General features: G+C 41.4%; 1 protein-coding gene, 1 long non-coding RNA gene and 1 pseudogene across 4 annotated transcripts in view; 1 reads left to right on the forward strand and 2 right to left on the reverse strand.

Moving 5' to 3' along the window:
- The window catches only part of Shn (zinc finger schnurri), a 144431-nt gene that overhangs the window by 9743 nt on the left and 109536 nt on the right, over nt 1–25152 (forward strand). The window lies entirely within an intron of this gene.
- LOC139785162 (uncharacterized) lies at nt 3014–4088 on the reverse strand (annotated as a pseudogene).
- Nucleotides 21929–25152, reverse strand: part of LOC139778451 (uncharacterized) — a 92980-nt gene continuing 89756 nt past the window's right edge. The window contains exon 5 of one of the 3 annotated variants that reach the window (XR_011719599.1): nt 21929–22725. This is a non-coding gene — a long non-coding RNA (uncharacterized lncRNA). The other 2 variants (XR_011719578.1, XR_011719571.1) reach the window with 2 other exon arrangements.

The raw sequence follows: 25152 nt of genomic DNA on the forward strand, positions 1-25152 counted from the left end.
ATGTGATAAAGAATATAGGTATAATCTCGGGGATCGCATATTCAGAAATTCAATATTTTACAAAAAAAGATGGACAAATAACTCATCATATTGTTTTTTTGCATTCTATAACCGATGCTTCATCAAGCATTACATTATCAATGCATATCTATCTTCCCTTTTTTTCTCTTTCTTCTCTTCAGAAGGACCAAATTTTTGTATTTGTCTGAGTATCTTCAACCACCTAATAAATATCGATCGATTATTCGGCATTTCTCAGACTTATACTGTAACTCTTTTTCTTTTTAACATGGTAACTGCCATGATAATCCATGATCGGTATCTGATTTTTTAAAACGCTTGTAAAAAATAAATGACGTCTAATATAAAATTTTGAACAACATATACATATAGCAAGATTTCAAGTAAAAAGTGTGCTATTCAACTATTCACTATCCACAAAGATATAATTGTTGTATTCGATCACAATATTTTATTAATATATGTTTATGACAATGAAAATTCTACCGTGCACAATAATACATACAAAACTTGCTAAGCAAATGTGTTAAGAAAGATTTATCAAATTTTATTAATCTTATAGTTTTATTAAATTTTAATTAACCCTCTTAATTTTATTAAGCTTGTCAAAATGCTGGCGAGCAACTCTCACCTATGTATGGATACACCTTAATGCATCTCTGCTCGATAGGTGTTCCCCGGTTTCCAGTGCCACGCGACACGCACGCACACGCGCACGTTCATTCGATTAACCGGCCGCGATCGCGCGCGAACTGTCGAGCGTGCACGCGTGAGGTTGCTCGCCTTGCACGACCTCGCCGCGTCACGCACGCACATTTAATTCCCATCGACCCGACGTGTCGCGTATCGGCGAGCCTGAAATAATTAGAGAGACGGGAGCACGTGATTAACGGGCTCATTAACGCGAACAAGGGCGTAGATAATTGTTTGTCGATTTCTGTGAAAACTCGATGCTTTAAGAATGCGCGCCGATCGCGTTGCGATCTCACGCGACGCGGCGTGAAAGAGTTAATAGCCAAACGTAAATGAGCGTTATCGTGATGTAATATTGATTATTATTTGTCGAAAGAAGAAAGATAATTTTATCTCATAAAAATATATTAATGGATCTTCTTTCTACTGCCAGATACTCCGACTGCCAAATTCGTATCGTGGTAGATACGTAGAAATAAACGCAATTAAACAATATTTCGTGTAATTAAGCTCGTGATGACATTACACTGTCCGATAGGTAAGAACTTGTCCCAGCTAGAACCACCATTCCCACCAGGAGCTCCTGTGCCGCTGGAGGTATTCTCGTCTATCCCGAAAGTAACCCCCTCCCCCTCCCTCCGGGAAAGAGGGTAGCTTGGAAAACATTCTCGAAAAATGTAGACGATTTTACCAGAGACGCAGACTAGCTAAAAAGCTACGTCCGCCAATCAAACTGCTTTGTAAGACGCCGTCACGATGACATTTCCGTTATAATCCGTAATGTCAATCCGACGACCTATTGCCCATTATCGATTGGACAAACATCTAATTCCGTTCCGAATCACTGCGCTTCGCACGCTTTATTTATAGAACGCGGATACGTTGCGTCATGGTATCGCACATATTGTTTCTTATTTTGCACACATTTATGTAACTTTTGAAATTTTATATTAATTACAAGGTCATAATATTACGCTGGGATATTCCCCACAGCGTAGAACCGCATGTGCGATACATTTGCGATTAATATCTGTGCGTAAAAGTAAATAACTACTGCTGCCTCATTCTCCTAACGAAGCGTTAATTTCGCTAATTCATCACGGATTAAAACACGATGAATTTATTATCATGGGAGTCTTTTAATATATTCGTAATCGCATCGTGTATCACAGGTCGAATTAACGTTAAACAAAATTAATAAAATAGCGAGCGATCTCGATGGGAGCTTTTATACATTAAATGACCAAATTGATTGTCGTTATACAAATGAGCTACTAAAACGAGTTATGAAAGTTGATATTCTGCAGGAATATGTCATATCGTGTCACGCCTGACATGAAAGCCATGCTTATTAACGTCAATTGTTGAAAACCATTTACAATTAGAGGGCGAACAATGAAAATGTATATTTAATTCACTTAATTTCTATAATAAATAAATTAATCTCTTTAGTCACATGCTTGAAGAGAAAACTTTCAAGCAACCGAATTTTGATGTATTTTACTTCCACTGCGGGTTATTTTATTAAAACGAGAGTTATTTCATTAGAACTGTTAGAGTTCGTAGATTTAATTAATTATCCCTTCGTGTTCCCTCGGCGCGGCGGTTCCGGCAGTATCAACAACGCGCTGATGTCTTCTTTCCCCTTTGCGGTCTATCTCGCCAAATATGTCATCGCGCTGTTATTAGCGTGTCCGGATAAATGAATTTGTCAAATAATGTTCGGCGAGCGAAACCGTGTTGACCAGGATCAGTCGTGTGATCGACATTTTGTCGATCGAGCAAATCGTGGTTTTTCCACGAAAATGGAATTTTGACGAAAAATTGAAGCACCGATGTAACAGGCTAGCAAACGCGCGAGTAGGAGGCCGGCCCGAGCGGGAATCCTGCGGGAACCGCGCACGGACGCCGGCGTCCAGCCGGCAGCCGCCTGTTTTTCGCCGGGGTGGAAAACCGTCGCGCGTCGGTCTCCGTGCCAGATCTGGACGTGGGCCGCAAGCAGGCGCGCAGGAAAAGTCCGCGCGCTTTCGCTTTCCCTGACCTAGCTCAATCCCGGAAATCGAGGGGAACGAGGTCTTTGTCGGGCGAGAAAATTCTCGGCACCGGGAGAGCGAATTTCCCTCGTGACTAGGAGGTCATGCTATTGAGAGAAGGTTCTCTGGGAGAGCCTTGCCCGCGGGATGGATCGAACCGAAAGGTCGTTCGTCCATTTGGGATTGGTCATTTAGCCAGCGCTGGTCTGATATTAATAACTGTAATGGAGCCATTAGGTATCGTTATATGAAATATAACGATACCTTTATTCCATTGAGTTCTTATTTAATCTTATTACGTTCAATATCTAAAAACAATTTATATCTGAATCTTTTTCTGTTCTTAGATAATGTATAAATTATAATATTTATTTAAAAAGATCTATGCCGCATTAATATTTCTTAAGGATTTATCAGATTATTTATTTTCGCACGGTGATACAATTACAGAGGCATATAATTAAAATCTGCGATTTTTTTCTTTACTTCTTGGACAACGTAAAATAAAAATAATAAGAAGGAAAATTTATTCTTGTCGTAATTATTTCTGAAAATTTGATAAGAATAAAAGATCGAGTGAAATAAAATGATATAAAGAATAAGAGGAAGGAATGTAATATTCCATTACTTGACTAACTGACACAAATAGGTCCAGATCAGAATTTCGGTCGTATACGTGCGAATGCGATCCTAGAAGTAGTAAAATCTCTCTCTCTCCTGCGCTCCTGGGACAAGGGCTTTCATAGTTTCCCCAACTACGCATTTTCCACGTGGCATTTTCTATGCACCTCCAACGAATTTGCCCCACCACGAGATTCTATCCTTCCCACACTCGCCTCTCGTCATTCGTCTGCCGGCTTTTCCGTGGGAGGAAGGATCCTCGTCCTCGCATAGTTTCCTAATTCGGGATAAGCCACGGCTCTCCCTCCACGTGCTGAAGTACGTGCTTCCGGACATCGGATGTGTTATTTCGACGTCTTGACTCGAGACTCTGTACGGAGCTCATCCTGACATTATCGTCAAGTATCGCTAGCGCAAACCCTTTTAAAAGCAGAGTTCAAAGCGATCGATCATTTTATTCGCGCGTTCGTTCAAGCAGGTTTCTGTATAATCACGCAAAAAACGTATGAAAGACTCATGCCCCACGACGAGTACATGAGACATTATCGCGTATACGACATTATCGAAGGGTTGTTTCCGAGTTCTGAGACGAGACGAGACGAGACGAGAACCGGAATCCACGGTCGCTGCCAACACGTGGCACATCCGCTGGGAGAGGGTGTTCCGCCACCTCTCCTCCACACGTCCAAGGATGCTGAGGCGCACCCTCGGCGCCGACATGCCCTCCTGTTTGCGCCTAGACGTCGGCGGATTGTCGAAAGTGCTTGCGTCATGAGGCGCACTTCGGTCTAGCCGGGACGACGTCGCATCGCGTCGCGTCGCGACTCGTCGCGACTCGTCGACGGCCGCCCCCGCGAAATTAGGAAATCAGTCGACGATTGAGACACGTTTAGCCGACGACGACGTTCGCAACCCCTCTTTCCCGCGGAAAACGACGGCCGCTCACCCCTTTCTCGTTCTCCCGCTCCCCTGCACGTTCCGCACGGGCGTCTCCCGTGGGAGACCCACCTGCACAGGTGACGCACAGGTCCTACAGGGGTGCGCCGGGCCATCCCAGCAGAAAAACTGCCGATTTGCCCGAAAATCCGGGACTCCCGTATCAGGCTGCCAGAAGATCGGTCAAGGTGTTGCGAACGGTAGGGACTGCAATATCGGGCTCGCGCGCGTTCCCTCGGGATGCGCGCCGGGACGCGGCGTCGATTCGCGCCGCGTCGCTCCGAAGCGCCAGCCGACGCCGAAAAGCGCGCCCGTTTCACAGGATAGCAAGTGCCGCGGAGGTTCATCGGCACTGTCCACCCGTTGGCGGCGAGCTCGACGTGCACCAGGCGCGAAGGGGAGATTCCGTTTCCTCTCGAGTACATCCTGTACATGCCGCGTCAACGACCCTCGTGTTCAATCAATAAAAAAAAAGAAGTTTTTTAAAAACCCCAGCGGAAAATCGACCTGACGCGGAAGATGTGAGATCGACAGACGCAGGGTGTCGTATCGAGAAAATATTAAATGTCCAATGCGAAGTCTCTTAATAACTAAGTAATTTAATAATTGTATTAAAGTCATTAAACATTGTCTGTAACAGATTGCGAAAAGACGATTGTTGTAGCGTGCAGCTTTACTCTGTTTCTGGTATTTTTATGGTCTGCATCTTAAAAGAGTCTATTGAAAAAAATATATAGGTGACATTGTTGCAAATATAAATAAACTGGGTACAACTAGACTGTATATTGTCCTATATTACTTTGTCGAGGGATAAGACGATGAGCTTAAAAAAATGCGACAGAAGCGAGTGGAAAAAAAGCGGGGATGCGGCGAACATGATGGTAGAAGAGCATTAGGGTGTTGAAATATTAATGGGTAATTAATAATCACGCTGATTAATATCAATGACATCAAATGCGGCGCATCCGCATACGAGGTTATTCCAGCTCAATAATATCCTGTTTACAGCATTTTAGTCCGCACATTTGATCCGCGCAATCAATAAAACTAACAGTAAAGATTATTACAATTTCTTTTGATTTAAATAAGATGGAAGCTCTTAAACAATAACTTTTATGTTATCATTTCCTAAGAAAACGCAAAGATCTGGAATTCGAGCAGTATATTTCTAATCCTCATTATACGTAAAAAATTATAAATAAAATACAATAATTAAATAATTATTATATTATTTAAGTGTCTTATTAATTTATTAATACAATTCTTCAAATCTAGGAGGTTTTAAAATCTTTAAAGTCTAAAGAACATATTTCACAGAATGAATAAAGGAATTATGGGACTGCTATTTCGCGCAATATGTTACAAACTCGTGCAGCATCGACGGCGCCAGTCTTCCTCTTACAAGGCCATAAATTTAAGTATTTAAAGCGCCGCGCACGCCAGGGCTTTCCGTGCGATGTAACGTTAATAGCAGAGCCGCAGGGTGGTGTATGATTTTCGCATCAGCGGTCACCAGTGGTCACCTCCCCGCGCAATACGCTCCGCTATAGCTTTTCCATCCCCCTGTCTGTGCGTTAACCCTTCTCCCCCTTCTGCCACTCTTCTCACTTCTCTTCTTCCCTCTCGTGCGTCCTGTAATCCCTTGCGGTCCGCCGGAGCCTGCGCTTTCCCGGCGTTCCGACGTACCTTCCGCGTGTATGAGCTCCTGATAGGTTACCGCTCGTTCCTTTTCTTCCCTCAAAGACATCCCCGAGGGAGTACCCGAGCGCGTACCGAGGGTTACGGACGAGCGCGGATTGTCGATTATGTCCTTTTTACCAGGAGTACCCAGGGGAGATCAATAGCGCCGCGTATGTCGCGATAAGAACGTCGCGTAGAGAGCGATGTTACGGTATTGACAGAAAAAAAAGGTGAAAGAGAGAAAGAGGGAGGAAGATAAAAAAAACGCAACGCATCACGTTTAGGACGTCAAACGAGCGCTACATCAGAGAGCGAAATAATTTGTCTATAAAGATAAAGGGGATAATCCGATTTCTCAATTACAACGTCGCTAATCCCTGCGTTAAACTCGTTACTTCACACGATCGCAGTCGCTGTCAATGCCATTTTTCACAGAAAGACGATAAACAGTGCGTTTTACTTGCGCCCAGGAAGGAGTTCAACAATTTATTTGAAATTCTTAATGCTAACCCACCGAACCAATCGAATGAACGAAAAACAATTGTCGTAAAGAATATATAATAATGAATGAGAGGTTCGATAAGTTTCACATGCATTAAACTTTATATTGTGCCCTATTGTGTTATCGTTTTTGATGTAAATTATTTAGACGTGACGTGGAAAGACTATCGATCGTGTCGATGGATTAGTAAAAGAAATGTATGTGAATCGCTGAAAAAATCACTTCTGACTACAAGTAGTTCTCGAAATAAATCCTCGCGCAATATCCAGCCTCCATTTCTTTTTTTTTTACGATCTCCAGAGATTGCAACGAGCTGACGCATATAATGAAGCTTCCGTACGAAAAAAAAAGTTTGATCAGACGTGTACAAATTGATCGAAATGAGTCACGCTGATACGCACGTCACGCGTTGCTCTGATTTGGAATACAAATGCGGGAAATGCCGCGACGTCGTTTAAATGGAAATCTACAGCGGCAATATCCCAGCGGATCGACTGACTGCACAGCACGTCATAATGATACCGGTAATATTAATAGCGATATAATAATGATCTCTCCAGTAGAAATTGGTATTATTTCGCTATCTTCTCGTCTCAACGTTTTAGTGACTTGTCTGCACATATTAATGAAATCGGAATCGAGTAATTATATTTAACACTAAATTAATCGTCAGAAACCGTTATTCAAAATATTATGAAATATGGTATGATGTTATAATTTTTTATATATTTAATAATGTAATATTAAAAAATTAATAACTAAAGAGTAAGTCGTAATGCTTTTGCAATTGTAACGAATATAATAATGAATGAGGGGTTTGATAAGTTTCACACACACATGCATTAAACTTTATATAGCATCCTATTGCGTTATGGTTTTTGACGAAAATGATTCAGCCTTCTCAGTTTCTTCATTTTCGCCAATTCTCTATCATTCCGTCTTTAATCCGCTTTGCTTTTCTCATCTCGTGTTTTCACTTCCTTTCTTCTCGCTCTCTCTTCGTTTAATCTACTGACTACTCGCTCACCCTTCATCCTTGTTTCTCGTCTTCGCTCCCGTGTTCCCGTTTATCCCTTTCTATCCCTTTTCCACCCCACAGTTGCTGGTATCTCCGCATGGAAGTTTCGACTGTGCAGCCGACACACTCGGATAAAGTTACGAGGGTATAACACCATACATATATATTATATATAACGTGGAACGTGGAACATGGAAGCTGACGCGTAGTACGTAAGTCGTAAAGCTAGTTGAAGTCTGTGTAACGTCGTCCAATGCGGGTATTCCGTTTTCTATGTGTGAGCGTGTATACGTGTTGCAACTCATACAGACGGGTACATATTCCTCTTTTACGCTCGAAGCGCGAGAAGTTAAACGACGTTTCGTTACGAAGGGACTTTTCGATGCCATCGGAAAACTTTTCGACCTTGCCGGCGATAACCGGCAGCGTGTAAAACCCGAGCAACGCCTCGGATTCGGGTATTCTGTTACAGTTCTAGTCTCAGGGTGAACATATATGGCCGGCAATAGTTTCTACTCTCTTATGTTGGAGGCAAGTTTCTAACTCCTAATTGGCGCGGCGGCCTGGCCATGACTGACGCTAGGGATAATGACCTGTTCGCCAATGAAATGATGATTCGTTACTTAGAAAAATGATTTTTCGAACTACGGCGTTTAGCCTCGTCAGTAATTTCAGCGATTATAATAATCGAATGCCAGGGTAATTATGAGGCGCCGTAAACTGGTTTCGCCGTGTCAGATCTTTCCGAGGTTTCGTCGATATTTTAAGTATGCTTTGTTGCAATCCAAAAAACTGAATGTTACAATTTTGTTTCATTTGTAGAAGATACGTAATTCGAGCTTGAACGTCCTGCGTGATTAAAGTACAAATATCTATTATATATTGTCGTCAAATTATAATAACACAAGAACAAAAGCGGAGCGGAGCTACGTTGAAACAATATTATTTTCTTGTCCTAAAATCCTAAAATTACAAAGATAATTTACATCAAGTTTCGAGCTCGTATATCGATATCGTAAACGACGTAAACCAATTTTATCACGCGACAAATTTGAAACCAAAATACTTTTCTATCATCAATATATCTAATTTTCGAATTGAGAATTTCGTGCCAGAGATATTATCCCTTTTTATAGGGCGCATATATTTGTCGTAGACGAGCCGGGGTATGCCGATGATTAAAATTCTGACAGGAACTCGGGATGCCATCGTTACGTTACGACATTCACTTTGCGCGACGTAGATCAATACCGAAACTATGAACGTAGCGACGCGAGGAACGACTTTAAGCAGCAACACGCCCGCATTGTGTTGCGTACCTGTGCGCGAGGGATGACGGCGAGGCGATATACGCGGAGAGGGTCGGACGTTATGATGCTGCATTGTGCCATTTTACGACTTCCGGCTCAAACTGCCTCACTCGCAACCCTTCGCGACTCTCAAACCCCTCTCGATCTCTCCCCGCTGCATCACCGTATTCCACCTCCCTCGGAATTACTCCATTTTCTGAAAGACGTTTAAAGCGACCCTACGGGTCGCATCTCGAATACTAATGCCGCTTTTTGAACAGACACGTGCATACGGCTGTACAAGTTCGGACAATTGAAAATCCTATACTTCTTTCTCTACAACTCTATAAAAGGTTAGAACTCAAGAATATAGATAAATAATGAGTGAAGTATAAGATAAACTGTACAGAGAACTAATCTAAACCGCGTTTCAATATCTCAAACTTTTATTATTTCACATCAGAAATACGAGCAAGAAATCGAATCTAAATTTTATAACTTTGGCTGAAACAGCAATTTAAGAGTTTACGATCTTGCAACATTATTCAGATTGTTGGGTATAATGTTCGTATAATGTCTGTTTCTGATTTTCTCTCGTGAAAGCGGCCCTCTAATTATTCGCCATCGTTCCAACGCTGACATTACAAAACGTTAACATTTGCGATTGACAGCGTCTAGTTATCGTTAACAAGTTCCTCTGGGAAAAGACGCTGTAAGACTTCGAAAACGAGTGTTGCAACCGTGTAGTATATATTAATTAATAAAGCGCGGATCGCGTGACCTTAAATCCTCGTGTTTCCCTAAATCCACACACTGTTCCACGCAAGACTGTCGTAAATATGCCCTGAAAAGTAGGTACTGCGGTATCATTAGAAGAGCCGGGCACGTCAATTAAACCGGCCGGCCTGTAACGCTGGCAATTATGAGAGCGTCCCCGCCGCGACGGTTATTCCGTCATTAGTGCCGGAAATAGAGCACCGGCCGGAGGATGGAAGCCATCGGGAGTTTCGTGGAAGCTATCGGGAGAGCCGATTAGCGGTCCAAATTTCGCGCGGTACCCTATAAAAGCGGGGCAAGGTACAATGTAAGGCGTCTCGAAATAGCGACCACCCCGCACTTCGCCGGAGGAACGAGGTCAAAAGTTCCCGGAACTCTCAGAGTGAGTTCTCTCAGTTCGCAGACGAGATCAAAGCATGGTGTCGAGTTCCTGGAGGAACGCTTCCAGGATTCGCTCCTGGGTCGAGTCTTTCGTAAGTTTGGAAGGCAAATGCGTGCTCCAAACAGTGAAAACGGCTGTACTTCGCGAAGATATCCGCGAATAGAGCAATAAAATTAGAAGCTAGAAAAACTTCTGTACATACATTATGAATTTTAGATAAAAAAATATAGGCCCGAGGTACTGGACTTATTATCCGTTGAAGTAAAACCTTATATTTTCTTCCTTTAAGCTGAGAGCCAATAAGTCCATCCTCTCGTTGGAAGGAAATACTTTCATAATCCAGACCTTAGAGTTTCCCCGAGGTCGAAGTAGGTCAGGACTGGTCTCTCGACGATTACGTTTCGCGGCTTCAAAATGTAACCGCGAGTCGAAGCAGAGTGCTCTCGTTCGATATAATAGGTATTTTGTACGTTGCAAAAATATACACGTCGTTCGTCGTACCAAAAGCGGATTTTCCCGGCCAACTCTTTATTCATGAGATCCAATTATCGTCGGGCCAGTCATCGTACACCCTTCGCGTACTCGCTGCCTCTGCTCCTGGCAGATAGTCGATATTCGGCATTGCATAATTGACCGGAGAGAGAGAGGGGGGGAAGAGAGAGAGAGAGAGAGCTAGCTATCCGCTCGAAATCCTGTCGTTCCTCGTTTCTCCTTGCGCCGCGAATCCCCCTCACGATTTTCCTCCGCTCCTCGCGTCTCTCGCACGCTAATCGCGGAACGGCGAGAATGCTCCGCTACGGGAACGTAGCCCGGTTTTATCTCGATTGCGCAAGCATCGCAAAGTACGTCGCTCGGCTCGATCGCTCGATATCCATTCATTGCGGCGGCCGCTGCAATTCCGTCCCGTACCGTAGATATCGAATTACCGGCGTACTACACTCGGAATATTCTCTAGACAATTTCTTAAGTGTACTTGTACTCGCCGTATTTGATAGCTCGTATTCTCATCTTCAGGGTTTGACGTTAAATGTGGTTATCTAATTCTCGTCCCAAATATATCCTGAGAGTGAGCTATAGGCTATAGTGAGTACGATTTAGAATTGAACAATTGTGTTTCGTGTTAAGATGGATCGATTGTTCATGTCTCAAATTAGATTGTTTGATCGTAAATTATTGAAATGTGTGACTAATACAATTTTATACTAAACAAAGAGCACAACGCGAAAAATATATAATGTATTACATGATTAATTTACGAATAATTAATATAGTAATCATCATAAATGTACAATTTAGAGAAAGAGAGAGAGAGAGAGAGAGAAATTTGCTTCTACTCCTTTTGAAGTTTATCAATTATTATCCGAATAATGTAGCCACATTTTCGGAATCGATATGTTCGATCTGCAAAATTTTTTGCTAAAGATTCGCAGGACCCTCGAAAAGCAAATCCTCTTCTACTTCAAGCATCCACTTGATAATAGGACAATCCTTCCGTTCTTCCCATCCTCCCGTAATGATGCCGAACAAACGGCATCGGATATAAGCGAGGCAAGGGTGCCTTTCGCCACTCGGTACGGCGCAGCTTTTAATATAGTTATGAAAGGAGAAAAAAGAACGAACAAACTTACTTCAAAGACGGGAGATATGATCAGTTACTGAGAGCAATAGGAAGAGACGGAAAAATGAGAGAGACAGAGAGGAAAAGAGACAGAGAGTAATAATTTCTCAAATCCTAGAACTTCTTCGCGCCTTTGAGAAGAATTTCCTCGACAATTTTCACAAGAATTTTTCTGTCGTTGCATCGCGGAATTAGATGTCGTCGTACTCCGAGAAGATGCATTTATTTATATACTGTATTTCTGCTGTCATTATCTTCCGCGTCGTCTATGTCTTTTCAGTATATAACACGTTTGCTTTTCAAGGGAAAAATCTCTTTTCCTCAATAATGATCGGAAAACATGTTCAGTTATACGTATTGATAGAATTTATTGGGTTACATTCGCTTTCTCGACGCCTTTCTCGAACGCCAATAAACTTTTTTAAATATAGAAAAGGAAGATTAACGGACAAGTTTATTTCAAACTTCATCAAGAATATGTCATCGAGAATTTAAAGGTTGATGTCAGATTAAATTTTTGCTAGGAAAAGAAACACATTGCAGGAGAACTCTATGTTTAAACGTAATGTTGCTCTACTCAATTGCTTTCTTCTTTAGCTCCATGGTGCAGTTTTATTTATGCATGCGTTTTACACGTATTTGTAGGAAACAAAACAAAATAAAAATTACCATTCCAAAGGTTGAAAAGCAGAATATGCAAAAAAGTAGTTTGATAAAAAAAATATGATAAGTTATAAGAAGAATTCGCATATTATATTTCGTTATAATAATATCACTTCCTCGAAAATCATATTTGCTCTTTGCACTCTTTACTCCTACTCATTAGACACTGTGCTGTCGCGTACAACCTTAAAGAAGCTATATGAATGACCAATAGTAATCAGTGCGCCGTTAAAAATGAGAAACCGAAACACATTTTACGGCGTCAGCTTTCAAGATGATTGGCGTCGCTCGCTCTTCGGCGAAACTTCCCGGCGCACGGGTCCCGACAAGGGATCCGTTTAATTTCAGGAAACCCCATAAAGGTTATACGTTGAGACGCCCTGTACGCTCGACGCAGGAAATACGTCCTCGTAAAGTAGAAAAAGAGTAGAAAAAAAAGAAGAAGAGAGAAGCGAGGAAAGTGTAGAGGAGGGATGGCACGGAAACGCACACCGACGCGTGTCCATCGGGTGTGCGGGCGAAACAATGGCGGAGTGGAGCTAGCCGAGGAGATGAACGGTGAACGAGGAAGACAGGGTGACGGAATAAAGAACATTGCTGTTGGCAAGAAAAAAAAAGACAAAAAGGAGCCAAGGGCGAGGGGAACAACGCCGGCGAGCGTATCCCCGGAGCGGGTATTCCGCTCGTCCGGTGACACATGCATGTGCGTGTGAGGCCAGAGGGATGAAAGACGCGGATGTGGGTATAAAGTTTCCGGATAACGCTACGGCTGTCGAGCGAAGGCTGTTGTGAATGGAAAATAGAAAAAGGGCAGAGAAGGAGAAAGAGGATGGTAGAGAGCATACAAAATTAGATGAGGATTAGAATATCGCACTTTAATGACTACTAAAAACGGCGCATACATTTTTGATAAAGAGAACACTTTGATACTTCTGTACATATATCGTAAAACGCTAAGGAACAGGTAAAATTTCCTGAAATAAAAACACTCGTTGGCTTGCAGAGCATGAACATTGCTCGAAAATGTCACAAATAATTTTACATATGTGTATAAAACGAAGCATATACGGTCCATATTTGCTCTTTCTAAAAAGTAGAAAAAATTAAACTCTTCTGCATGCAAGAGATATTTTCCTTAAATAATTTCGCTATAATATATAGTTAGGATAATCAGTATTTTTTGACATAGACTTATTGTTAGTTCAGAGTCAAATGACCTTATTTAGCAGTAAACGCAGAATGCAAGTACTGTCAAGTTCGATTGAGAAAGATTTGCAATCGGCACACGCCATCAACCCTTCCTCGCGCAGAGAAGGAAAGAGACCGGGGGGTCGACTCCAAGGGTGCTTCGTAGAGTTCACCACGACGCAACGGTTCAAGTGAGGCGAGGCCCTCGAAAGGTCAAAAGTTCGTTCTCTTTGCGTGCGCCCTGCGTAACATCTTCGAGGGTCGACGACGACAGCGGTGCTCCTGTCGCCTGGCAACGCCTGATTCGGCCGCGAAGGAGAAAAAGAGGACATGGAAGACTCGATTCACTCTTTCGCCTCTCCGAGTCCACTCTCTTCTCTCCTAACCACTCCCCCGCGTCCTTTCCTTCCTACGGGCTTTATTCCCTCGCGTCACTCGACTCATCGCCAAGTGGCGGGCGCCACCTTAATTGGACTGCGGCAATCACCGTAGTCTATAGCCCTCCTTTCCTCCCCCTGCGAGAAGATCCGAGCAAGGGCGGGAGCCCGAAAAAGCTTGGTCCTCTTTGAAAGTACCCTTCTTCGAAGCTGCATCTTTCAAAGGCTGTTATCATCGGAGATGACTGCAGCCTGCAGCCGGGATTGCAAATGTCCTTAACCCTTTGAGCCTCATGGCTTCATCGCCAGATTCATGCAAATTTTATTTTAAAAAGGCACAATGAAACGTACAGAAATCAATGATAAAAGTTTCGAATCCAAAATAAAGCATGTTGTTTAAAATATTGGCCTTCTCAAGATGTTCTATTTTTATATGAATTACTTATAAAGGCATTAGGCGTGTATTCATTTTGTAGGTGACGTGTTCATTGAAACGACGAAATAAATTTTGCGGAAAACGGACGCACCCTTAGAACAGGCGTGCAAGCGTCATTTATTTATAATTTATTTTCGTATTAAGTTCTATGTAATTGTAACACATCTTGAATACGCGAAGGGACGTAGTAAAATGCATATGCAAATTTTTATGTTTTGCGTATGTCGCATAAATGCACGTTTTATGAGGTTTGTCAATGCCATAAAGGTATCTCGATCTGCTTTCGTAGTAAACCGCGGCCATAAAATCTCAGATAAGCGTGTGCTCATAATTCCCGCTGTAATCCGACCGTGACTCGAAGAAGATTGCAGCGCTCATAAGTACACAAGTATATGTTACATCATTGCAATATATCTGCATCACAATTTAACTTTTGTGGTTTCGCCTATGTAAATCACTTTATTATAGTTACAAAATCCGTATGCTATAGTATCCCTTCATTTACACTAAACGAAAGAACTAAATCTTTTTCTAAAATTGAAAACGGTCTCTAAATTTTAATGTAAACTTTTGACTATCTGTTTAATGTGGACTGAGTAACTTATATTAAACTTATATTAAAAGAACAAAAAAAAAATTCGTCCGCGTGAAGCAATTTTTCGAATCGTAAATATTAAATATCGAATGAATCGCCTATAGAATGTTGAAAGAACTGAACATATTCATTTCATTCTTAATTAACTCTTCGCTAGAGAAAGTAGTAAACGAATATGTATATCAAATAATTTTAATATTTACATTGAAAAGAACAGAGAAAATAAGCTGTGAAAAATCGAGATCAGTAGGACATTGTGTTTGTCTAGTTACGCGAAAATAGAATGCTGTATTTTAGTCGCTTCGTGACGTTTTTATAGCCGACAAAACGAGACAATGCTCTCGCCCACGAACTCCCTACGAAGTAATTAGTAAACGCGGTGTCCAGTTTTCATAGCTTTCCGCACGAGCTTTATCTCGAGGTAATTACATGTCGGATGGACTAATTACACATGTTCACCCGTTAATTTTACATGAATTATATAGCCGGTCGGATTAAAATTTAGATCCCTAAATTGTACACGCACGACTCTGCGTGATGGCAACAAAAGATCATCCAACATGATCTGAAATTCTATAAACTGGAAAACGAAAAAACTTAATTCTAGAGCTAGATGATGAAGTGATTAATCGAGAATGCGATTATCAAACAACTCCCACATAAAATGTAAGAAAACTATTTATTATAAATTATCTTGTTAAAATATTTGCAAAATAAAAGTATTCAATACTTATATCAAATAATGTGTACAATTTAGGGATCAAATAAACATGCTTTCTTCTAATCATATAAACATTAAGTAAAATTATTTCGTACCAATTCAACGTCATTACTATTAAAACAATCCTTGCGTACATTTTTTACGTTCAACTGCAGCATTGAAGCTTACCTTCGCAGCAATTTACACAGTTCGATCTCGGCGAATACAATCTCTCCCCAAACCATATCTATAGTGTATACGATCTATAACGGTTAAAAGGCATTCTGCCTAGAATCCTCGGTGCACCGGACGTAGCCGACGCGTCTTCGCCGATCGGGGAATCGGATACCGACGTCGAAACCGCCCGGACGTCAGCATGAAAGCCGACCATGCACGCGCGGTATTCCCTCGGATTCAATAAAAGCAACGGGGTAGGCAAGCAGATACGGCGCAGCCTCGTAAACGGGTAATCTGCTATTCAGGTCATAACCTAGCACACGTCCCGGCTAGCGGGACGAGGTCGTTTTCCCGGCGGCCATCCCGGATTCCCTTCTATCCAGAGATTCCGCGAGGTTCCCGGCGACGCCGAAGGGCCAGGACGAAACATTGACCGAGGAAGAGAAAAGAGGAAGATCACCCTCACTCTCTCTACCTCTTATCCTGGACTGACAGCCTCGGTTTATGCTCAGCAACGGCCAATCCCGCGTCGACAAACGCGACCCTCTATAATATCGCATCGGGCGTGGATTCCCAAAGTCCGATTATCGGAAATCTATTACGATTTCGAGAGAAATTTATTGGGGTCACGGGCGAATGCGCTTCGAAATTTCGCCCTTTCCCGAAGAGCCTCTTATTGAAATCCATAATCTATCGCGAAAGTTGACATGATTGATGGCGAAAAGCGTCATAGTGCAATTGATCCGTGACTCGAACGTGTGTATTAATTTGCGGAGAAACATAATATTTTTGCCCTATTTTTACCTATTTATAGGTAATCTGCGCTCTACATATCTCAGTTAAATTTAATAAGAAATTATTATTAGTTGTTTTCGATTTTAGTTATTCGAGTCCTTTAATTTTTAACATATAATAGACTTTTCCGTTCTTTCGCCAAAACACCTGTAAAAAATCTCCTTGTTTTACCCATCGATTAATAGCTCTTCAGAATTTCATAAATTAAAGTTTGAGTTCAATGATGGTTGCGCTTTACATTCTATACAATGTGTAACTTAATTATGAGATTAATCACAATATTGAATGCATGAATTGCAGATGTGTCTTTAAGATTGCGCTTAAATTATATTTTCTCGCAGACCGTTAATAAAAGCGATATGTAGAACAGCAACTTTTTATGCGTACGATCGAAATATACTGTGTATACACCAAATTTTTACACTTTCACTTGCTGTCGCCCTGTCCTGATCACGCAGAGACAGGTGCGCCGCTATTTCTTCTTTCAGTCACTAAATATTCGACGATATTCGATACGGACTTAGCAAATGAAAGAAAAGAAAAGAGATTTTTCAGATCGATACCGAAGCGCGAATATCGAAAATGTGGAAAACAGATTAAGACCCCAATTCTGGAACCATCTTAAAACTTCAGAATCAAGAATAACGATTCAAATATGAAAGTCTTAAGAGCTCTACAATTGGTATTGAAGGATCAATCGTATCTTTTTAGTAGAATAGAATAATAGAATGGATAAATTAGCCGATCAAAATAAATCAATTCTAGTTTAAAATCGATAGTTTTTCTTTTATTTCTTCGGAACAGCTGTCCGTCTTATAAAGATTCGGTGAATGCGAGCAGTTACGCGATGAGTGTTATTACACTACTATAAGCAATTACGATATCACGTTACAACACACACACACACACACACACACACACATTGTGCGATATTCATGTACACAGAAGATTCGCCAAGCAAGTATAAGTACATATAATATACACGGTTTAGAATTGGTTTCAGCCGAGTTACGGGATTCGTGATGCATGCATGTCATAAATGTATAAGGGTACGCGCAGTCTAACAGGTTTCCATCGATGCCGCTCGTATGTACGTTCGTTCCCGCACACGTATGTATCGCACACATCACGATGGCATGTACGGACTCGCGGAGATGCAACAACGTGCGAGCGTAGGCCGGCTTCAAAGTTGCTAGGCGACCGATCTCTGCACCCTTTCCTCACTGACACCTAGAGCTATGCTAAGACACGCATGCAGCACCCGTAAATCGCTTCGACTCTATGCACAACGTGATCGCTTAATTTACGCAGTGAAGAGAGCTGCTTTGTCAGGACTGATTTTATCATTGAAATCGATATAAGAATTTAAGTCCTACTATTTCGAATTGAGTAGTTAATTAACAATAAAACATTTTTTTATGACGCATTATTGTTGTCACAATTGCAGAGTATAGTAATAAAACTAAAACTTATTGCAAATTCGCGTAAAATGTAAAGTGATGAAATCAAAACGTATTGTAAACTCGTGTAAAATGTAACTGCCCTACATGAGGTTGCTTTTTGGATAAAATTAGAAAAGCAAGGGTATTATACATTGAGACATATTTAGCACTGAATTCTCATTTCGTTTATCAAGAGCTGTTATGCTAAGAGCACATATTTTACATCATTTATATAACATGATAGAACATCAATGATATACATATACATATGTATTGTGTACTTTTTCCACATTGCATATTTAAGTGTGATATTTTAAATGCATATCTGTACAGTGGATGAGTTGATTTTTGTGTCATTTAAGTTGATTCTCGAAACCGCATGGCATATATAATTTATCTCGATCACAGGTCGGTGAAAGGTGGTAACTAAAATAGAGTTTTCAAAAGTGGGAGACATTTTATGCAAATGCTTTGTAATTGTCATCATGATTCGCGTTCGACGAACTCAAGTATCTTTGCTATTTATCTTCATCGGTAATATATAAGCGAGAAATTGAATATTACCACAGAAGTGTCATTAAGAGTTAACAGAAACTACGGCAAATTAGTAAAACCACTATAAAAGTGCATGTAATCTCTAAAATATAGCCATGTGGTATTTTAAATACTAGTCGGTTTAAAATTTTTCAATATGACAAGAAAGGATAACATAAAAAAATCATTAAAAAATCGTTTGAAAAACGAACAAATAAATTTAAAAATAAAGATTGATGCTGCGCGAAATATCATTTTTTAAAATTTGTAATATACTTGCATTACGAATCCACGTTGAATGATTTAGTTTTTATTAATTTATACGTTAATTTTATGATTGTCAAAAACAATCAAATACATTTTACTTTCTCTATCATTGAAATTTTATTAATACTATCAATAAACAAGAATATATTACTGTGACAAAAATAGATATAATAAAAACACGGCTTTGGAAGAAGTCAACTAAGGTAATAAAAACGCGGCTTTGAAAGAAGTTAATACTAAACTGAACTCCGAGCTGAACTCACAGCATAAATCATCGGAAAAGACGCTATGTTTCGCGTCAGTAAAACCTACAGCGGTTCTAACGATGGAATCAAATATAATCCTGCGAATGTCCTTTAAACAGACAGTTCAAATTCTCTTGGAACCCTTTTATCTCACGCGACCTATCCTTTCCTCCTTCTCTTTCCCATCCGACCAATCCACGTTCCTGCGCCGTGCACATAAACTCCGCAACGGATCAATGTACTTCGCAAGCTCGCTTCCGCTCCGTGGACACGCGTATACGTCGTATACGCACACGCTGTTCGACCGGATCGCACCGCATCGAATAATGATTAATCCAGGATTATCAATGTTTCCTGCCACTTCTAGCTTTCAATTCGAGACAATTAGCTGCACGACTGCCGTCGAGCGTCGGACGCAATCGAGAAACTCGATCGCTAATTCCGGAAATTGGCAATAGGAAACCAGCGTATTCTGCGTATTTTTTGCGGTGACTGCTTTTGCATCTAAAGTGATAAATTATGTCGAGGCAAACTCGTTACTCTCGGACAGATCGAGTACATTTTGATTAGCATAAATCAAGCGCGGAGATAAACACACTCGTGATTGCCTTCAGTCATTATTTTTAATGCTAAGATTATTTTGAGCTCGGTCCGTTACTTTCCATTGAAGAGTTCCAGCATCAGATTACATTATCATTGCGTAAAAAGATCAAACTTTCGCTGGACTACTAGAATTTCACAATTTTCTATACATACGTAATACGTACACTAAAAATAGAAATTTAAAAAACGCAAAAATACGGCTAGTCTGCGCGAGGCAATAAAACGTGTGAAAATCACTGGGGACATGCAAACGGCGCGGTCGCATTATACAAGGCCGAATGTTTCGGAGTGTGTCGCGTATCTCTGCCGCGATTCGTATCCATTATAAAACGGAAGGCATCAAAATGCAGGACCGAGCGGCGCGGCGGGACTTGTTGCAGCGATGAAAAATTCATCGGAAACATTCATACATCGCGCCGGCGATAAAGGCTCGGCCGACGATTTCGCGTAAATAAAAAAATAGCTCAAACGCAAACGGGGAAGCAAAACAATAGCGGACAATATTTTCGGGCCGATGTCCTTTCGCATGAATAACAGATCGATCGTGCGCAAACCTGTCGACCGCCGCTTCATGTCATCGGGCTATCCCACATCCCATCTCGTCTCACCCGCGACTCGTTATTGGTAATAAATCGACAAGCCGGGTACCGCCGCGCCGGCCGCTTCCTACGTTCTTGGATCGTCTCGAGTATCCTACCGTCTCACTCCGTTCTCCCGACAGAATGCGTCTCTCCTTTCCGCAGGTCCAGGTGAATAACCACCTCGTACCTTCGGCAAGGCCGGTTATCGTCATTAACCGGAATCTTTTCAGGCGGATTCCCCAACCGCGCGGCGCGGCACGGCTGAAGGATCGAGTCGGGCTTGGGTTCGTAAACTTTCTAGGAAATCTGCTGTAATCCGGCAATTGAGACGAGGCGAGCAAGTAAACAAGCTCTCGCCTATTATGAATTGCTTGAAGAAGGGGTTATTCTCGAGACAATTTCGTCATTAAGTTTATAGAAATTAGCGTTTATAGAAATTGAATATTATTTACTGAATATCAAATACACAAATGTACGGCAATAAAGAGCAAATGTTTTCTGAGTTATTTACATTTCAGCTTTAAATTTAGTTATGCGGCATATTAATGAATAATAAACGTAGCTTTATATCGCATTAGATGTAATGCAGGAACCATAATATAATTGTATAATATGATAGTTCTTTTGATACTAAAATTGTGAGAATTAACTTTGGAAAGAATTTACATATTAATAGGATGTTAAGGATTTGTGATTGTGAAAAATAAATGAGAGAATAATTAGACTACATATAACTTTAGACTACATATATTAGGGGAGACCGGGGCGGGTTGTCACACTTTTCAAATACTAATTTTTAAAAAAATGTTAGCAATATTTTATAATATTGTATAGTACTTTATAATATAGCTACATCCTTTAGGTATAAGAAAAAAAATATTAGACTTATATATATTTATACACAAAAAAGTTATTTAATTCTAAGCAAGATCGTGAAAATGTGACGACTTACCCTATACCCAGGGTTGGTTGTCACATGACTCTGGATTGATTGTCATGTATCTTTCATGTAGAGGAAACATACGACAAATAGTTCCTGTTTTAATATTTTATTAAAGTTAGTGCTAGTTTTTGGTAAATTTAACTTAATAATATATTGCAGCGTGAATTAAACGAAAAATTAATAATTTTCATAAACTTTGTAATATAATTCTCATAAACTTAGACTAAATGAAAGAATAATAATTCTCAATAAACTTTGTAATACTTTCATAAACTTTGAGTAAATAAAAGAATAATAATTCTCATAAACTTTGAATCCCATCTCATTTGAGACAACTTACCCTGAATGGTCATTTTGAACAAAGAAGATTATATTTATAAACTATGTTGCAATGACGGTTAACTAAATACAGGAAAAATTATCTAAAACTATAATATTTATTATGACCAAAAAGAAATTACGACTAGTAATTCCAAAAACCAACGGAACAATAAAATAGAGGCAAGAAAAATTTACTCACGACCTCCAATTTTAAAAAAATGCTCGCAATTATCACATGCGATGTTTTTGAAACGAGCTATTTCGTACACCCGACTAACACGATAGGAGCAACCTACACTATAAAGAAGAATATTCCACTCAATGCATTAAGTGAGATATATGCTTTGTGACAACTTACCCGTGTGACTTCTAGCCCCGGTCTCCCCTATTTCAAGCGATTATGCACGTTAAATTAATAACTTTCAACAAAAATTCTGAACCTTTACGTCAGTTCATAAGATATTCAAGGGCGGAAATATATGCTAAATATGTATATTTACTGATTTATTAGGCAATTATTCCGACACAGCTCGTATGATAATATAATAGAATTAAATGTGCGCTCGACGCGTTCGACGATAAACATTTTAGACAGAGTCGTCTACACTTCTACAGGACCATTAACATTACAAATTCATAACGGTAATCAAATCAGTAAGTCGATTTCTATTCACCTAAGATTTATAGGAAGCAGGTATACCGTCAGGAATATTGCCGCGATACTCAGAGGCAAAGGTGAAGCAGAAAGGTGATCTGCGCGCTTTCCATCTTGGTAGGTAAAATCGGACGAGAGAATCGGAAAGGGTCCGGGCCATAAGTGGTCCAATCTACCGGTCGTGAAACGGTTTCGTGAGGAAGGCGGTGGTCAGGCCGTGCCACAAGGGGGGACGACAGGAGGACGCCGAACAGGCAGGTTGCCGCCCGGGGTCGACGTCGGGCAGGTGCGCCTTTCTCGCGCAGAGCAGGGCAGGGCAGGGCAGACAAAGGATCCCAGAATCCTCCTGGCGGATGGTATTTTGAGCAGAAAGCCGGCTAACAGCAGTGACGCCAAACCCGATGGATTCCGCCGTCAGGCGAATTTCTCGAGCGAATGGCCCAGTCGATGCACGCGTGACCGCTGAACACGATCCGCTATGGAATTTCATGCCATTGTATGGTTGGGGTGGTTGCATCTCGACTCCCTAGAAGAATGGCCGACACGGCCCGGGATCATCCGGATATTTAAAACTGCCCTCTGGTCGGGGACAGGTATCCGGATAGCATCATTGAGAACTTTTTAATCCTCACTCTAAGGAAACAAATAACGAAGATAGTCCAGAATTCAATCGAATTCGACCTTCTTGATTTCGATAAAATTTTCAAAATTTACCATTTTAATGAAAAATGAATCCTGGAATCATGAATCTTGGAAATGATAGAACGTGAATCAATTTTATATTAATGTTTAGCGTAAATTAAAATAAAATAATTTTTTGTGGATTTATTTTAACCAAAGAATTAGAGTTTATTCTACAGTTTTATAGATTAATAATATCGCTATTGAACAAATAATTTTGCTATTAAGTTCTACGATTAGTCACTTCCAGAATAATTGGTCGTCCCACAAGTTATTATTTGCTTCGTTTTTAGGATTTCTCTAAACTTTCTCCTGTGTAATTTCATTCTATGTCATTCTTCGTCGATGCTGTTCGGGTATCGATACACCGACTAAATCGCACAAACCTCCGCTCAAAAAGTACCGATACTATCACCATAGAAAATTTCATCAAAATGACCACGTCCCCCTTATACGCTCGGAAGCATTATCGGCACGAGAGGGTACACCATCATCACGCGCGGAGATCGTTACGTGCCCCGCGTGATCGCTCGATCGATCGGTGCCGGGCGTGACGGAGGATCCGCGCGAGGATAGCGGTTTGCTGCCCAAGCGGCCACGTGCAAACGGATAGCAGTTCCCCTTTCACGGGCGACTTACTCCTCGCCCGGACCTGCAATCAGGGCAAGATTGTAGACATCTGCCGGCCATCTGCCGGCAGCGGCCTTCCGGAGGGCCGGCGATCGCCGCTCCTGCCGTCTCTTCTGCGTGCTTCGCGTCCCTCTCATCCGCCCCGCAACCGCGTTCTCGTGGCAAGGTGCACGAACGCGTCTGAAATCGCACGTACGCGGAGACCCGTCCTGCTCCTTCTTATTGCTCGTCTCGTTGCGCGCGCGCGCGCGCGCGCGCGCCGGTATTGCATGCGAGCGAGGTGCGATCTAGATTTATAATGACGTAAACGAGCACATGCGGGTACATGTGTCTCGATGATTCCGATAAATCTCGAATACCCTGTGTCAGCCTTTTCGAATCGTGACGTCAGAGACGAGAAAATCGCGAAAAAATGTACAGGAATAATTCGCGTGCGACTGATACTCACGTTAGCGACTCGCCGCCTACAAAATTGTCCCACTTCGGCAAGACAGATTTGCAAAAGCAATAGCTGTCAGTTCGACCGAGAATTTATGTGCAATAATAGAACAAAAGTAGACATGATATTGTCTACGAAAAAACTCAATTCAAGAGCTTGAAAGTTTTAACAATTTTAACAGTGACTATAATGAATGATTATCTGAATACATGTAAAGGTTTTTAATTTCTACGCCGTAAAATTTTCTATATTTTGGATTGTAACACACTTCTTCAAATTCTCGATATTTATAACATTTCTCTTCGTTTAATGGATTGTAGAGCTAAATGATGGCATATATCGAATATATCGTTCTAACAAGATCGAGATAACCAATAGCCGAGTAATCTTATCTTTATTTTCGTGTTACATCGCGTTACAAATCCATGTTTAAAAAAATGTACGTGTCATGATGTGCTGCGTGCACTCCCGTGGGGAGCAAATGACTTTTGCAATTAACTCGCCGATGCATTATCGTTACCGGCGCAATGATCTTGCCTTGGTGCCGTCAGGCCAGGTGTAAAATCACAGTGCCGCTGAGCACCAGGTGTACGTAACCTGGAGCGGAGGTGCGGAATCAGTTCTCCGCCAGCCGGCGAGATTAATTTAACGAGCGGCTCGTGCGGGATCATAAACTGCACGGAGGTTAATTCGTAATTAGCTCCCCACGGTCTGTGCGCGATTCTGTAGGATATCTTAAAGGCATACACAATGCATACGCGTTGGCTGTGCAACGTTTGGGAAGATAACTCGGGAAGATACGATTTCCTCAGCGACAGCATCCTCGATGCTTGCGCCGATGACGTGTACCTCAATTAATCAAGGATGTGGATCGAACGCTCAATTTTCTCGCGAAAACTTTGATTAATTGCGGAGAACTCGGCCTCATCGGACGTCGCCAATCTGACGTCGTAGTCATGCGTTGAAAGTCGTTAAGGAACGAATGATAGATCGTCAAAGCGATCGCGAATATGCTGCAAAAAAAAAACATTTGTCGCGCTCTTCCCTTATTTCTCTTACGCATAAATGTTTCTCGAACAACTTGGATAACGAGGATAAGATAATGGAGCTTAATGAGAATGTGAGAACGCCTCTCGCGCTCTTGCGACAGGTCTCTCTGGCTTCGTTCTTTCGTTCTTTGTCGTTCTTTTCGGCGATCGGCGATTATTCTTGCCGCCGACCTTACCCGGCATCCCTGTCACGCTTTTCCGAATCTATAACCCGAAGGTCGTGTAATATATTCGTGACTGGCGACATCGTGGCGACCGACA

The sequence above is a fragment of the Temnothorax nylanderi genome, unplaced genomic scaffold, assembly GCF_030848795.1.
Source record: "Temnothorax nylanderi isolate EJ_2023f unplaced genomic scaffold, tnyl_v1.0 TNYL_tig0001_pilon, whole genome shotgun sequence".
NCBI classification, from domain to species: domain Eukaryota; kingdom Metazoa; phylum Arthropoda; class Insecta; order Hymenoptera; family Formicidae; genus Temnothorax; species Temnothorax nylanderi.